The 15,310-nt window shown below is 36.6% G+C and overlaps 1 long non-coding RNA gene across 1 annotated transcript in view; it reads right to left on the bottom strand.

Moving 5' to 3' along the window:
* Positions 1 to 10,178, bottom strand: part of LOC124713208 — a 28,668-nt gene extending 18,490 nt beyond the window's left edge. Inside the window, exons 1-2 of the long non-coding RNA XR_007005632.1 lie at positions 10,045 to 10,178; positions 5,121 to 5,403 (exon numbers count right to left, since the gene is read on the bottom strand). This is a non-coding gene — a long non-coding RNA (uncharacterized LOC124713208). The remainder of the gene's footprint in view (positions 1 to 5,120; positions 5,404 to 10,044) is intronic.
* Positions 10,179 to 15,310: the final 5,132 nt, after the last annotated feature.

The raw sequence follows: 15,310 nt of genomic DNA, 5'->3' as shown, positions 1-15,310 counted from the left end.
ACCCACTATATATCACTCACATGGGGATCATGAGGACAAGATTAGAGTAGTTACAGCACACACAGATGCATTCTAACAATCAGTCTTCCCACACTCCGTACATGAATGAAATGGGAAGAAAACCTAATAACTGGTACAATGTGATGCACACTTCACGGTGTTTTGCAGGGTATGGATGTAGATGTAAATGTATAGTTTGGCTGCTGTACAGCAGTGACACCAAATGTGCCATACTAAAGGCACGTCAGTCATTGCCACATGGCAATCTAATAAGTTTCTTCATATAGTCCGTATGTCTATTACAACTCTGCATAGGGTACTTAAATTTTCTATGTACGCACTATAGGTGACATACTCATCAGGAGAAAAATCAGCAATTGTATTGATATTATAAAATTGCTGTATTATTTGTTTTTCAGTTTGACTAGTTTTGATATCCTTGGATCATTTTTCAGATCTAAAAACAAAACTAAATGTATACTATCAATTATTTTACAAAAAATAGAGAAGTGTTGTACATAACTGTTGAATTTACTTTTTATAATTTTAGCAAAAGACTCTTTTTAAAGAAATTACTATAATGTTTTACTCAGTGTAAACCCATTATGTTCCTGACACTTCCTCTTGCAATCCCTGCCTTCTCTCCTCCCTCTCAATCCCCTTTGCTCCACTTTTTCTCCCCTCTTCCTTCTTCTTTCTGTCTCCCCATCTCCCGCAGTTACCTATCTAAAACAAAGACCACGGTTGCATACCTCATTATTCTGATGTGTAGTTCTGATGCAGACATGATGGGTTGCTGATGCAACTGTTGTGATATAACATATTACTTTGGTAAAGTGATGTATCGTACAATATCTATAGCACTGACAAATTATGATCACCATCACGGAAATTTCTTTTAGTTTGAATAGTGAGTTTAGTCTGGGAGTTATATCTCACTTGTACATGAAATTTGGTATGGATGAAATGGCATTTCTGCAGAGTGGAACAAAGTATAGCTGCTTTATCATGCTTCATGGTATCTGCTGGTTTGGGCAGTTTATTCCATGTAGTCTCGACCCACCTTTATCTCTGCATTTTCTTCTGCAGTCGTAGCTGAAATGTTTTTGCAGTTCTCTAGAGCTCTACTAAATTATCTACACCATTTCTCCAGAAACACTCATATATTGACTCTTGTTTACAATCAGGAAACTCTTTGTAACTATTCATGCTAATTCATGTAGTCCGTCTGACATGATACGTTGTGAATGACATATGTCTCAAATCTTAATGACAGTTCATCTTAGTTTCTTGTTCACATGATGCCATACCAAATGTCAATTTCTCCTTGCTCCATGAGGTGTGGTGCAGATCAGAGGCTGGGCAAGACTGCATGGAATAAAGTATGCAAACTAGCAGGTACCATGAAGTGCAATGAAGCAGCTGTAGTCACCCCATCTTGCAGAAATTTCATGCACATATGAGATAAACCTCCCAATCAATATGCCAGTTGGAACATTGTTTATGTGGTTTCTGGTACGATGGTGCCCACACTATATACGATCTGTCACCTTTCAGATGTGTATCCCAACTTTTAACTTAGAAAGTATCTTCGATCATGATTCTTGAAATTATTTGTTGTAGTGGACCTGCTGTGCAGTGCCACTGAACGTTGCTGTTGGACTATTTCATCTTGTTGTGATGTGTGGGTGATAGGAGAAGAGCTCTGATCCATTCAAGCTACTAAATGACAAACTCACTTCTTTGTGAGCTATTCTATATTTACAACATAATCTTAATGCTTTGCAAACTTGACTAGAATTTCTGGTGAACAGATCTTTTGTTATCTGTAGCTCTCAATTGGTAATGATACATATCTAATCAACATGACATTTTAGAGCGAGAGACAGATCTGCTCTATGTCTGCAACTGTTTCGGCACTTACATTGTTGAACACACCCAAGCCACATCACCCAAAGAATAAGCATTCTGTAACAGCTGATGGAGAAGTTTATTCACTGCTGCACCTTGTCGATGTCTGCAGCTGACATCTTTTATAGCTCATCTGTATATATAACAGAGCAGATCACGCACAGTGGGGTGTTCTACATGCAATGTTACTATTTATTTGTTCCTGAAACTCCAATTGCTTTGTGACATAACATCAACTTATTTAAACTGAGATGACTTTACATAATTTGCTGCAGTTGAAATGATATAAACTTGCTTCAATTTTAAACTCAGTGATATATGGACAGTCCTTATGAGTGATGCATCTCAGGATAATTAACTTGATATCTCACTGTCCCAGAATTCTTCCTGAGAACTGGATTCACATTTTAAACCCATTCAGCACGTTGGGCATCAACATCGATGCCCAGTAAGCTAACTCTCATTGTTATATACCCTTTTAAACAATGTGTTAGTTCTTAATATTACATTTTTGATATTACAACTAAAAATTACCACAACATATCAATTTGATGTACATACAAAATAGTTTCAAATGTACTTAACAGTTTTAGACATACACTTCTGCCAAATTACAGTGTTATTACAGAAGCTAACATCAAATGTGTAAAACAAACAATGAATTTATTAGTTTTCTAAATTTCATGAAAATATAACTAGGTTGAACGTTCCTGCCATGTTTTTGATGTATATGTGATTAGATGTTTCTATCAGAACAAGCAATAGTCCAGTCCTTCAGGTTAAAAGTACTTTTTGACAATTATTGTGACATGTGGTAAGCTGCATTATGCTGCAAACTATTTTAATTACTATGAAAATTAAATACATATATCACGTACATTTTTATAGATTGACTGTAGTAGTTCAGATGTTATATATATATATATATATATATATATATATATATATATATATATATATATATATATAAAAAGAAAGATGATGAAACTTACCAAACAAAAGCGCTGGCAGGTCGATAGACACACAAACAAACACAAACATACACACAAAATTCTAGCTTTCGCAACCAATGGTTGCCTCGTCAGGAAAGAGGGAAGGAGAAGGAAAGACAAAAAAATTAAAACCCATATCCTTTTGTCTTTCCTTCTCCTTCCCTCTTTCCTGACGAGGCACCATTGGTTGCGAAAGCTAGAATTTTGTGTGTATGTTTGTGTTTGTTTGTGTGTCTATCGACCTGCCAGCGCTTTTGTTTGGTAAGTTTCATCATCTTTCTTTTTAGATATATTTTTCCCATGTGGAATGTTTCCCTCTATTATATATATATATATATATATATATATATATATATATATATATATATATATATATTATAATTTCTGACATTCCTATCAATTGACTAGATTCTATAAATAAGATGTTTTGATGTTTCATAGTTATTTACATTTTATATCATTCTCAATGTAAAGATTACTGGTTCCAACATTGTTCTGATATTATTATTATCATCCTGTAAATTGAAATCGGGGTAATTACATGTCCTAAATGTACTAATAGTTGTATTGATCAGTGCAATATGCTTCCAAGACTTGTTTGTTACATATGACACATTTAACAACTAAGGTAAACAATATTTCTTGATTACACAAACACGTTTTGTCAACCTGAGTGGTCAGATGTCAAACATGGTATTCCATAGGACAGGGATGCTACACCACACAGTTTTAATTAACTATTCAAACTAAAAAATATTTTCATGGTGGAGATCATCATTCTTCAGTACTACAGAGAGTGTGGAACACATCACTTTACAAAAGTAATGTTACACCACACTAGATAGATAAATTCTACAGTTACATACAATGTTTTCCTACTTTTTGTAAAATAATAGATACAGTTTCAAATACAGCAATTTCTAGCTCTTATCCAGCTAATCTGTGACCTACATGCCTCATCAGCAAATTTCCACTCTACCAGACTTCTCTCCTTCCACAAAATCCTGCAGTTATCTGCCCCTCATGTCTCCTTGAATGGTATCATCCACCAAGCCAACTTCAAACTGCAACAACATGCCAGATTTCACCTCAAAAAGCTATCTCACCTTCTCCTAAGCTACCTGAACAGTGGTGTTTCCCTTCCTGTCCCTCTGCAACTCCCTGTAGTGTCACACCATCAACCACCACTCCTCTCCTGGAAACTGAACTTGGCCAACCTCCTTAACATCGCACAGCCTTCACTACTGCCTCCCAGACCAATAATAACCCATAATCCCAAGAACCAGTCACAGCAGTACAGCGTCCTTCACCTCTCATCTAAAGCACTATCCCCTCCAGAATTATCTGTATTATCTAAGGGCCTCACTTTCAGTCCTAAACCTGGATTTGATCATGCTGCTTTGGTGAAGGACCTACTTTCCTTCACGATCCAATCCCAAAACCTTTCCAACAGCAAACCTGACATTGAACCCTGCCTCAAACAGTTCAGACCACAATCCCAAATTGGTCCACCACCACAACCTCAAAATCATCCCTTAATCCCTCACATCCAGCACTGCTTCACAATCCTTCCTCAGGCCCCTACAACATGACCCTAAACTGCCCTCTGCAGAACTCCAGGCTCTATGTTCCCTAAAAGCTGATGACACCATCATTATCCTCCCAGCAGACAAAGGCTCTATCACCATGGTATATGACTGAAAGGAGTATGTCAGTGAAGGTCTATGCCAACTGTCTGACACCTCTACACACACCATCTGCCATCAAGATCCCATCCCTGTGATTCATACTGACCTGCTGTCCCTTCTTAAAACCTCAGGGCCCCACCACAAGGATTAACACCTCAATCCACAGAACTCGCCCCACCCAAACCATGCACACCCATCTTTTACTTTCTTCTTAAGATCCACAAACCCAGTCATCCTGGCCGTCCTATAGTTGCTAGCTTCAAAGCACCCAATGAACATATATCTGCCTTAGTTGATCAGCACCTGCAATCCTTAGCACAGAGATTCCCCCCTCCATCAAAGATACCAACCATTTGCTACATCATCTCAAATCCATGCCTGTCCCTCTCCCACCACACACCTTGCTTTTCACTATTGATGCCACCTTCCTCTATACGAACATCTCCCACATACATGGTTTGTCTGCTAATGAACATTTCCTCAGTCAGTGCCCACCTGATTCCAAATGTATGACATCCTTCCTACTCACCTTAATCAACTTCATACTTGTATCTTCTGAGACTCATGAAGCACCCCTCACAAGTAAACAACCCATTCACCATAGACTGCAGTTCATGAGCACACACTTGAAGAAACCAGTGTCACAGAGTTCTGACTTGCTCTGCATAGTAAGGATGGAGCAACTGTTCGTGAGGGACTGTCCAGGCAACAGACTTCTGCAATGCCTTCCACTGCAGCTGTCCTTCAGACACTCCTTCCCGTGTTGTCCTCTTGTTGCTCCATATCAGGTGAGTGAGTTGTCTGTCTTGGTCCTATGTTCATGGTGCAAAGGATCAACAAATTAGAACAGCGTTGGACAAAGTGTATAAGTCTAAAAGGAGACTGTGTCAAAAAGTAAAAAGGTTTACTCCAAACACGTAAGTAGTTTTTATTTTTGCACGCACTTTTCAAACTCCCCTTGTAGTTTTTAAAATACCTGGCAAATTCAGGTGTTGTGAGACATATTGTCATACTGTAACCAGAATCAAGTCCAAATCCAAAAGCACGGTAATCAGTGAAGTACAACATTCACCACTGAAAGCATGTTTATTAAAAACACCAATGTGTAGCCAGAACAGAACAGAACTTAACTCCAATGACAGAGAGTGCTACTATTTATAAAGATATCCAGTATTTCAGAACATACAAACATAATAACTTCTGATAACATTCTAAAAATGGTAAATAGTAAATAACAAATCATTTCTAGGGGTTTGGAGTTACAATATGACCCAAGAATTTAATCTGGTTTCTTCCAAATTTGGATTTCGCTAAATTAACCGTAACTCCATACTATAGGAATTTTTCAAATACACGATTCATCAACTCAGTGTGTTCTTCCAATGTCTCTGTGGCGATCAATAAGTTGTCAACATATACCGTGACCCGCTCTAGTAACCTCAGACTGAGCACTGTATCTAAAGCAGTTATAAAAACACTACCACTAATGTTCAGCCCAAACGGCATTACTTTAATTTGGTAAGTATGTCCTAGATAAATGAATGCCGTATACTTCTTTGATTCTTTAGATATCATAGTTTGCCAATATGAACTTCGGAGGTCAAGGGAGGTCAGGAACTTCACCCCGTGAAGATTCTGTAATAGTCCTTCTAAATCTCCGGGTGAGTCCTTACAGGCTTAATAACCTTATTAATACCACGAGCGTCTAAGACTAGCCGAATGTCACCGTTAGGCTTAGTCACTGCCAATAATGGGCTTGAGTATTCAGATGTGGAAGTCTCAATAATTCCCCAGTCTATCATCTTTTTTATCTCTTTAGTTACAGCTTCTCTCTTCGGCCAAGGGACTAAATACGTAGTTTCACAAAAAGTGCCAGTCTCGGTCCGGCACACAGTTTTAATCTGTCAGGAAGTTTCATATCAGCGCACACTCCGCTGCAGAGTGAAAATCTCATTTCTGATAAAAGGAATGTTTGAGTTTTGTAATATTTGCACCACTGGAATAAATGTTTATTTTATTTTCAAAGAGTGCATAATCAAACAAATTCAGATTCTGTTGAATGCTTTGACAAATTTCAAACATTACAGGAAGCAGAAGTTTCCCTAATTTTACACCATTAGATTGTTTAGGAAAGTTAAAAGCAGTGGAACCCTCCCTGACATGTAATGTAAGAAATATATTGGCATTCCTTGTTATAAAAGATTATTTATCCCATCAAGAATTATAATTTGTAAATGTTACACTCTGTGGTACTTTGGGATTGTCACTGACATAAATACAACATAGCATTATATAAAGATTTTCAGTATGTCACATCTTGCAGCTCTCAGATATTGAAGAATTGTTTGCACTAAAGCTGCTATTTATTCATTTATTGGATAACTAGATTCAGGCTTTTCCCCATTTTCAAAAGCCATATATTTTGCATGCAGGGTATAGCTGAAGTGGACAGTTCTACCTATGTCACCACACTTTGGATGTAGCCCAGATCCCCATTATCCAGAATGACCTGATCCATTTGACAGCAATATTTAATATATAACGGAGAATTTGTTCTCCATGGAGTTCACAGTGTATCATGGCAGCATTTTCTTTGCAACAATATCTATCAAATTCACAATAACACCTATGAAAAGTAAGCCAGTGTGACACTCAGTGAACTTCAGTAAGAACAAATTTTCCATTATATGTGAAATATCATTGTCATGTGGATCAAATCATGTTGGACAATGAAGATCCAAGCTATGCCTGAAGTGTGATGATATAAACAGAACTGTTCACACCAAATATATCCCGACTTCTTAGAATACTAAGAAAGTGACAATTCTAATTTTCTTAATAAGGAACTAATATTTGAAAGTTGCTGGGTAGAGCTAGAACAACATATTATCATCTCAGTATAAAGGATTCCAGGTAGTGGAGTGACTAAACTACGTTTAGAGAAATTCCACCGTCTCCTACATAAATTCACAAAAGAAAATAGAAAAAAATAGTAACTGCTGCTGATTGTAACATAGATATGGTGAGTGAAATAAACTTGTCAACTAAGTTTGTTGGCTTAATTAAAAAATATGCCTTTAGACTAAATTTCACTAATTTCACCAGAGTAAATTAACAAACTGCAACGTGTACAGACAATATTCTAACAAATTATGTATTTAATGGCACTGCCAAATGCTCTTTTGACCTAGATATCTCAGATCGCTCTGCTTTGCTTATTGAATTACTAAATGTAAATAAAGAAAATGGAAGGATATGTTTCGTGAAAAGACAGTTCAGTGAAGAAAGCACACACTCTTTCAGTTGTAGACTGAGTGAGGTAAACTGGCTATTACAACATGAAAGCTCATATTCAAAAAATTTTAAACAGTTTTTTTACAAGTTTTCAATGAAACTTTTTGACCCATAGTCTGTCACAGAAAGGCAAGTGATAAACTAAACTGGATTACTACTGGCATAATAATATCTAGTAATCGATACATACTCAGCTGAAAGCCAATAACACTCCTGAGTTCATTAACTATGTTAATCATATAACAAAATATTTAGGAAAGTTGTAAAAGCAGCAAAGAAAATGGCAAATACTAAACTTATCAGCAAAAACAGAAATAAATCCAAGGCTGAAGGAGTTGTCAAATCTGAACTTGAAATCAATCCTAGCCACAAGGAAATTTCTAAAATAAAGACAAAATAATAGTAAATCCTGGTCAAATATCAGAAAATTTTAACAAATTATTTATAATGGTAGCAAAATCTGATGTTGATGTAGACTCCTATCAAGTTAATGTCAGAGCAAGAATCAGAGTCTAATTAAATTTGACAAAGTAACAGTAAAAGATGTAGAAAAAACTGTATTCAACCTAAAAAATAAAAATTCTGTGGCATGGGATGAAATATCTGCAACATCATCAAAGCAGCTTCAATTATAACAGCACATCCACTGTCTGAAATAATAAATCAATCACTTGAAGAAGGCTGCTTTCCAGACATACTAAAATATGTCAAAGTGAAACCATTATTTAAGAAAGCCTCTAAAAAGATATGGCAAATTACCATCCTGTTTCCCTTCTTCCTGTGTTTTTTAAAATATTTGAAATGATCTTTGCAATCTAGATTCCAAATTTTTGTCACAAATTTAATATAATCTCAAAAAGGCAAAAGTACAATTCATGCAATTAATAAATTCATAAATAAAGTTAGTTTCACCTTAGATAAATCACAAAAAGTTGCAGGAATCTTCTGTGACTTATCCAAAGTGTTTGACTGTATGAAGTGCTCATTATTATTATATAAAATGCAAAAATATGGAATTACAGGCAGAGTCTTAAAATGATGTAAATCATATTTGACAGAGAGACAGCAAAGGGTATTGATAACATCCGATAAAGGAAAATACTCCTTGAAAAGGAGAACTATCTCGCATGGGGTACCAAAAGGATCTGTTCTAGGCCCAGTACGACTTCTTTTTTATATAAATGACTTATCCGTAAATATACAGTAAATCATCATTCAGTTTTATTTGCTAATGACACATCAGTACTGATAGAAAATAAAAATGCAGAAGAAATTCCCAAAAATGTCATAGATGTGTGGTTTCATATAAATGGCGTAAAACTAAATATTTCAAAGCCACAGCTTATGCAGTTTCAGACAAAACAGTCAAAAATAAATGATACCATATTCAAATTATGCATGGATGTCTGGAACTAAAGGAAACAGAAGGTTTTAAATTCTTAGGAATGCAGTTGGGCAGAAATCTGTCATGGTCCTCTCATATAGACTATTTAAAAAATAAACAGAGCAGACTGGCATTTGCTATGTTAATCTTAGCCAATGTCACTGCCCTAGACACAAAAAAGGCAGTGTACCATAGCTACTTTGAGGCAATAGCGAGATACAGCGTTGTCTTTTGTGGAAATGTTAGAAATTTGTCGAAAATATTAATTTTACAGAAAAAATTTATAATTCTCTTCACAAATAATAATCCGGAATTGTTTGCTCCAAGTAACTTCCGGCATTCATATGGAACTAGAAACAATGAAAGTTTCATGCTTCCTACACATAGAGACAATATCTTCGTGCAGACCTCACAATCTACAGGAATGAAAATATAGAATAATTTAAAAAACACATAGTAAAAAGAATATTATATAGCAATCTGGTACAAAAATGATCTGACCATTTGAGCAGGATAAAAATTAATGGTATATATAATCAGATACTTTATAGTTCTAGTCAAGAATCAAGAATTTTATTCACCATAGATCATTTTACGATATTGACTTCGTCATACAGGATGTAGTATAATAATAAAATAAACTAATGTCAATATATTACAGCATACATTTTAAGCACGGCAGTGAATAAAATTACACCGTTTCTAAAATTTAATGCAATAATCTATACTATAACATTTAATATAATATAGAATAATATAGCATATTATAGTATACCTTGTACATAGTGATGGCAATGGGCTTGCCGCAGTGGATACACTGGTTCCCGTCAGATCAACGAAGCTAAGTGCTGTCGGGCATGGCTGGCACTTGGATGGGTGACCATCCGGGCCGCCATGCACTGTTGCCATTTTTCGGGGTCCACTCAGCCTCGTGATGCCAACTGAGGAGCTACTTGACCAAACAGTAGTGGCTCCAGTCAAGGAAAACCATCATAACAACCAGGATAGCGGTGTGCTGGAATGAGATTTTCACTCTGCAGCGGAGTGTGCGCTGATATAAACTTCCTGGTGAATTAAAACTGTGTGCCAGACCAAGACTCGAACTTGGGACCTAGGAGACAAGGTACTGGTGGAACTGAAGCTGTGAGGATGGGTCGTGAGTCGTGCTTGGGTAGCTCAGTTGGTAGAGCACTTGCCTGCGAAAGGCAAAGATCCCGAGTTCGAGTCTCAGTCTGGCAGACAGTTTTAATCTGCCAGGAAGTTTCAGAGCAGTGTGCTGACCACACGCCCCTCCTATCCACATCCTCAGCTGAGGATGATACGGCAGTTGGATGGTCCCGAAGGGCCACTTGTGGCCTGAAGACAGAGTGCTTGTACGTAGTGTATTGTATATACTATGTAATTAAACACAACTTAACCACAGCACACAATAATGTGCTTAACTACAGAAAGCTTTTAAATGCTAATATCCTCCTCAGGCACCTCAAAGAAATCATTAATGTCATAAAATGGATGATCTGACAGCCAGCTATACCACTTAATTTTATATCCATGGACTGAACACGAATTGACAGTTCACTGAACATTTTGAGTTGGTTTAATTTGTGGGAATTTTTTAGTCTTGCTAATCTGTGGTATGGTATGTCTAAATTACCCTTAGCTCTGGTGTTGTTTTCTTGTATTTCCTCGCTGGCAACAAATTCTGAAATGTTATTTTTAATATAGAGTACAGACACATAAATGTATAAATTTATAATTGTGAGTATTCTGAGTCTGGAATAAAAGAGGACAGCACTGCTCCCTATGACTTCTTTTACATACTGTGCATAAGACTTTTTTCTTTAATTTCAAAATGTTCTTAATGTGAGGGGAGTACCTCATATAATCAGACCATATGAAACATGAGACTGGAATAGCCCAAACTTTGTCACCCTAAGGTACTCCAAGCTCACTATCTCCCTTAGTGATTGATTTGTTCCTCCCAACAGAGTTTTGAGTCAATGTAAATACCTAAGAGTTTTACTGACTTATTGCCTTCTTTATTTGATATTTCCAATAAAAGTTGTTGGATTTTATCAGGATTGCACATGAGCTTATTGACTGCAAACCAGCCCAGGGCCTTATCAAGTGTTTCTTTTATAATGCTATTCACATCTGAAATGTTCTGATGTGTGGTAAGTAGAATTGTATCATCAGCATAGCATACGACAGGGTGGACTATGTTATTAGCAAAATCATTGATAGCTACAATGAAGGAATGTTGTAAATGTTGTATTCCATGTCAACCTATTACAGTTATAAGCTTGACGAGTCTCCTGTACAAGAAATCAACGATTTGAAATGTATGCTATAACACAATAAAATTCTGATTCTATGAAAATGGGTGAAGCCCAAAACTAGTCAGCAAATTAATAAATAGCAGCTTTGGCAGAAAGAATGAAAAATTCTTTTCTGCAGCATAGCGTGATATTATTGTTCAATCTGTGTGACCTTAGGACCATTGCCACTATTCTGTTAGACATGACAATAGAATATTTGCCTTATGCTATTTGTCATGTACATGCTGTTTCTGATCATCCTACAACAACAACAAGAAGAAGAATTTTTTAGGAGGGAGGGAGAGTGAGGGGAGGGGAGGGGGAGGGGGAGGGGGAGGGGAGGGGAGGAGGGGGGGGGGGGAGAGAGAGAGAGAGAGAGAGAGAGAGAGAGAGAGAGAGAGAGAGAGAGAGACTTTTTTATTATTTTGATTTTTTCAAAACTGATGATAATGTTTTAAAGTTCGATCACTTCAAATATCAGTTTTCTTGTTATAATCATATGCTCAAGGACCTATGAAATTACCTGCTCTGACTTGCTCTGTTATGAATCAAGTCTGTTGCCACTAGTTCCTTGTTTTTTTTAAGTAAATTATTATGCATTGAAAAGAATAACACTGAAGTTGCAAATTGTAGAGAGCAGGAACTCAAGTGTCATCCCTCAATTCCCAAAATAAGACTAGGTTATTATTCTGGACTATTACTGATTCAGCCACGACTAACATGGGGAACTATCTTGCCCTATGTCCATTTCAGCTTTGGACAAGAGGTTGTCCTTTTCCACCTGCTCTACCATAATTAAGTTCACCTTCTTCATCTTTGCTGTCATTGAGGAAGTACTGTAAAAACTGGAAACAACAAAAAGAGGAACTGAAGTTGTTACATGATCCAAAATGGTAAAAATGATCTGAAAAACTAATTTTTAAAAAACAGGTGAGCTATAACAGATTTTGACACACACCTGCAAAGGTGATTACAGTACCAGGTCAGACAGTGACACACATGTTAATCATTGAAACACCACATTAAGCCAAATAGGTGTATATCATGCAGGAACAAAACAACACAACAGATTACCAATACATATAAAATCTCTTCCTGAACTACAGAGCTTTAAAAAGTCTGTGACAGCCTACTTTCTGAAAAACTGCTACTATTCAATCTCACAGTATCCTATGGAAGAAAAAAATGTAATTTGTACCTTTAACTGTAGAAATAAGTTATAAAAATACAGTATTTAAAAAAATTGTCATTATTAACTGTTACAAAGATTTAAATAATGCATGTTTGACATTTGAAAAACCAATAGATAAAAAGGGTTTCTGTCCAATATCCTGTGTACGATGTATGTACTGCAAAAGAGATTTATATGGACAAATAAGTAAATACATAAAGAAAAACATAAAATTTCCAATATAGCAGGGAAATATAAAACAAAACACAAAACTTTAAGCCTAAGTACGCATTTTTTATGCCTTTGTGAGTTTATTTGAAAGTAATTTGTTTTCAGAATGTTAGCTAGCCATTTTGTCCCACCACAGTATTACAAATCTGAAGACTTCCAAAGTTTAGAATCCCATAAAATGAAAACAGAGAGAAATTAAACTGTGAAGTTTTGTATGGATATTTACCACTGTATGCAGAACAAATAAGCCAAGTTTCATTCAAATCTGAGGTAAAGGATGAGATGAATGGGTTGACTTGATACTGAATTAGCCTTCCCACATGCAGGGCAGGCAGAAAAGTCTGGAAAGTATGAAATGTGTATTGGCAGACTGAAGGTGTGGATCAGATCTGGGTAGCTAAATTAGCAAGAACATTGCTCTCAACCACAAGACACAACATTCAGGGCTGGATTACCATCAATGCACATGTTCTTATTCTGTTAGGAAGCTTATTAAAAACATATACACTACTGCAGTGCAACATTCATTCAGTTAAAATCTGAATGTTACACCAGCTGCAGCCTTGATCCAGTGCATCTATTGCAGTGGTGCTTTTACCTGGATGTCTAATGCTATTAATGATGCAACATTACCATCATTACACAAGTAACAAAGGGAAAGAAAAATCATTGAAGTAGTCTGATAAAATTGCAACATCATGTAGGGTATACCAAAGTCAATACATCACCTCTTATCAAAAGGATGTGTCCTTTCAACACAATGTTACTAAAAAAAAAGATCAGTTTTTGAAAATGTAACATAACTGGAAAGGTAAAATAATTAAAAAAAAGATTACAGTACTCAACTGCCGGCAGCAAGAGAACACACACATAAAGATACTCAAATCGGGAAACCTTGTTCCAAGTAATTTGCCTTCTCTGAGAGAACTACAATGTTGTTGACAAACCTCAACCTTTTATTTCTTCTCTTTGAACTTTAATTCCCATTCCAAATGTGTCTGTGATTTATTTTACTCCTTGCTCAAAATACAGATTGAATAACACTAAGGAGCCAGAAAGGTACATGAAATGAGAAACACAATGACTGTAATGCCTTATTGGGTACATTAAAGATGTAATATTTTCAAAGTCATATAGAAATGACCACAGCCGCAAGGGGTTAGGTGTTAGGTACTGAATGGGATTCTTCTTCGTATAAAATATGTATTGTAAATTTTATAAAATGAACCAGGGATTATTTGTAGGTAGATGCTAAGTAAGTGATTAAAGAGACCAAACAGTGAAGGTCATCAGTCTCCTATTCACCAGACAGGACAGAAGCAGTGTACCCAATCTCTCTACATATGGAGTATATTCTGCTTGCAAGTGTGAGAAAGTGTATTAAATATTTGTGTAGTGTGTACCTGAGGTGGAACATGAGAACCTGCCCATTATTCGCCACGTCGTATGTAGGAAACTGCATACCACTCTGTCCTGGAAGTGCTTGCATTAAGGCATGTGGCTCCCCATGTGGGTTAGTTGTAGTTGTGGAAGCATAAGATTTATTATGAACTCACTGAAATCATTCTAGTAAGAGGAAATTTCATGGTATGTTAGTGCACTAACAATGATTCTGCTGCCAGCAGAATGTCTATATGTCTATTCAAACATTGTGTTGTACACTGAAGAGCCAAAGAAACTGGTACAGGCACACACATTCAAATATAGAGATATATAAACAGGTAGAATATGGCCCTGCAGTCGGCAATGCCTATATAAGACAACAAGTGTCTGGTGCAGTTGTTAGATCAGTTACCAGTCTAGCAGTGGTCGGTTTTAGAGATTTAGGTGAGCTTGAATGTGGTGTTATAGCTGGCACATGAGTAATGGGACACAGCATCTCAGAGGTAGCAATGAAGGGTGGATTTTCGCATACGAGTGTACCGTGAATATTAGGAAACCAGTAAAAAAATCAACTCTCTGACATTACTGTGGCCAGAAAAAGATCATGCAAGAACGGGACCAACGACAACTGAAGAGAATCGTTCAGCGTGACAGAAATGCAACACTTCCACAAATTTCCGCAGATTTCAATGCTTCGCCATCAACAAGTGTCAGCGTTTGAACTATTCAATAAAACATCATCAATATGGGATTTCAGAGCCAAAGGCCCACTTCTGTACCCTTGATGACTGCACAACACAAAGCTTTACACCTCACTTGGGCCCATCAACACCAACATTAGACTGTTGATGACTGGCAACATGTTGCCTGATTGGATGAGTCTCATTTCAGATTGTATCGGGAGGATGGATGTGTATTGGTATGAAGACAACCTCATG

This window comes from Schistocerca piceifrons, chromosome 1 (assembly GCF_021461385.2).
Source record: "Schistocerca piceifrons isolate TAMUIC-IGC-003096 chromosome 1, iqSchPice1.1, whole genome shotgun sequence".
In the NCBI taxonomy this organism is placed as follows: domain Eukaryota; kingdom Metazoa; phylum Arthropoda; class Insecta; order Orthoptera; family Acrididae; genus Schistocerca; species Schistocerca piceifrons.
The sequence above is the reverse complement of the archived record's forward strand: the minus strand, read 5'-3'. Positions and strand labels throughout refer to the sequence as shown.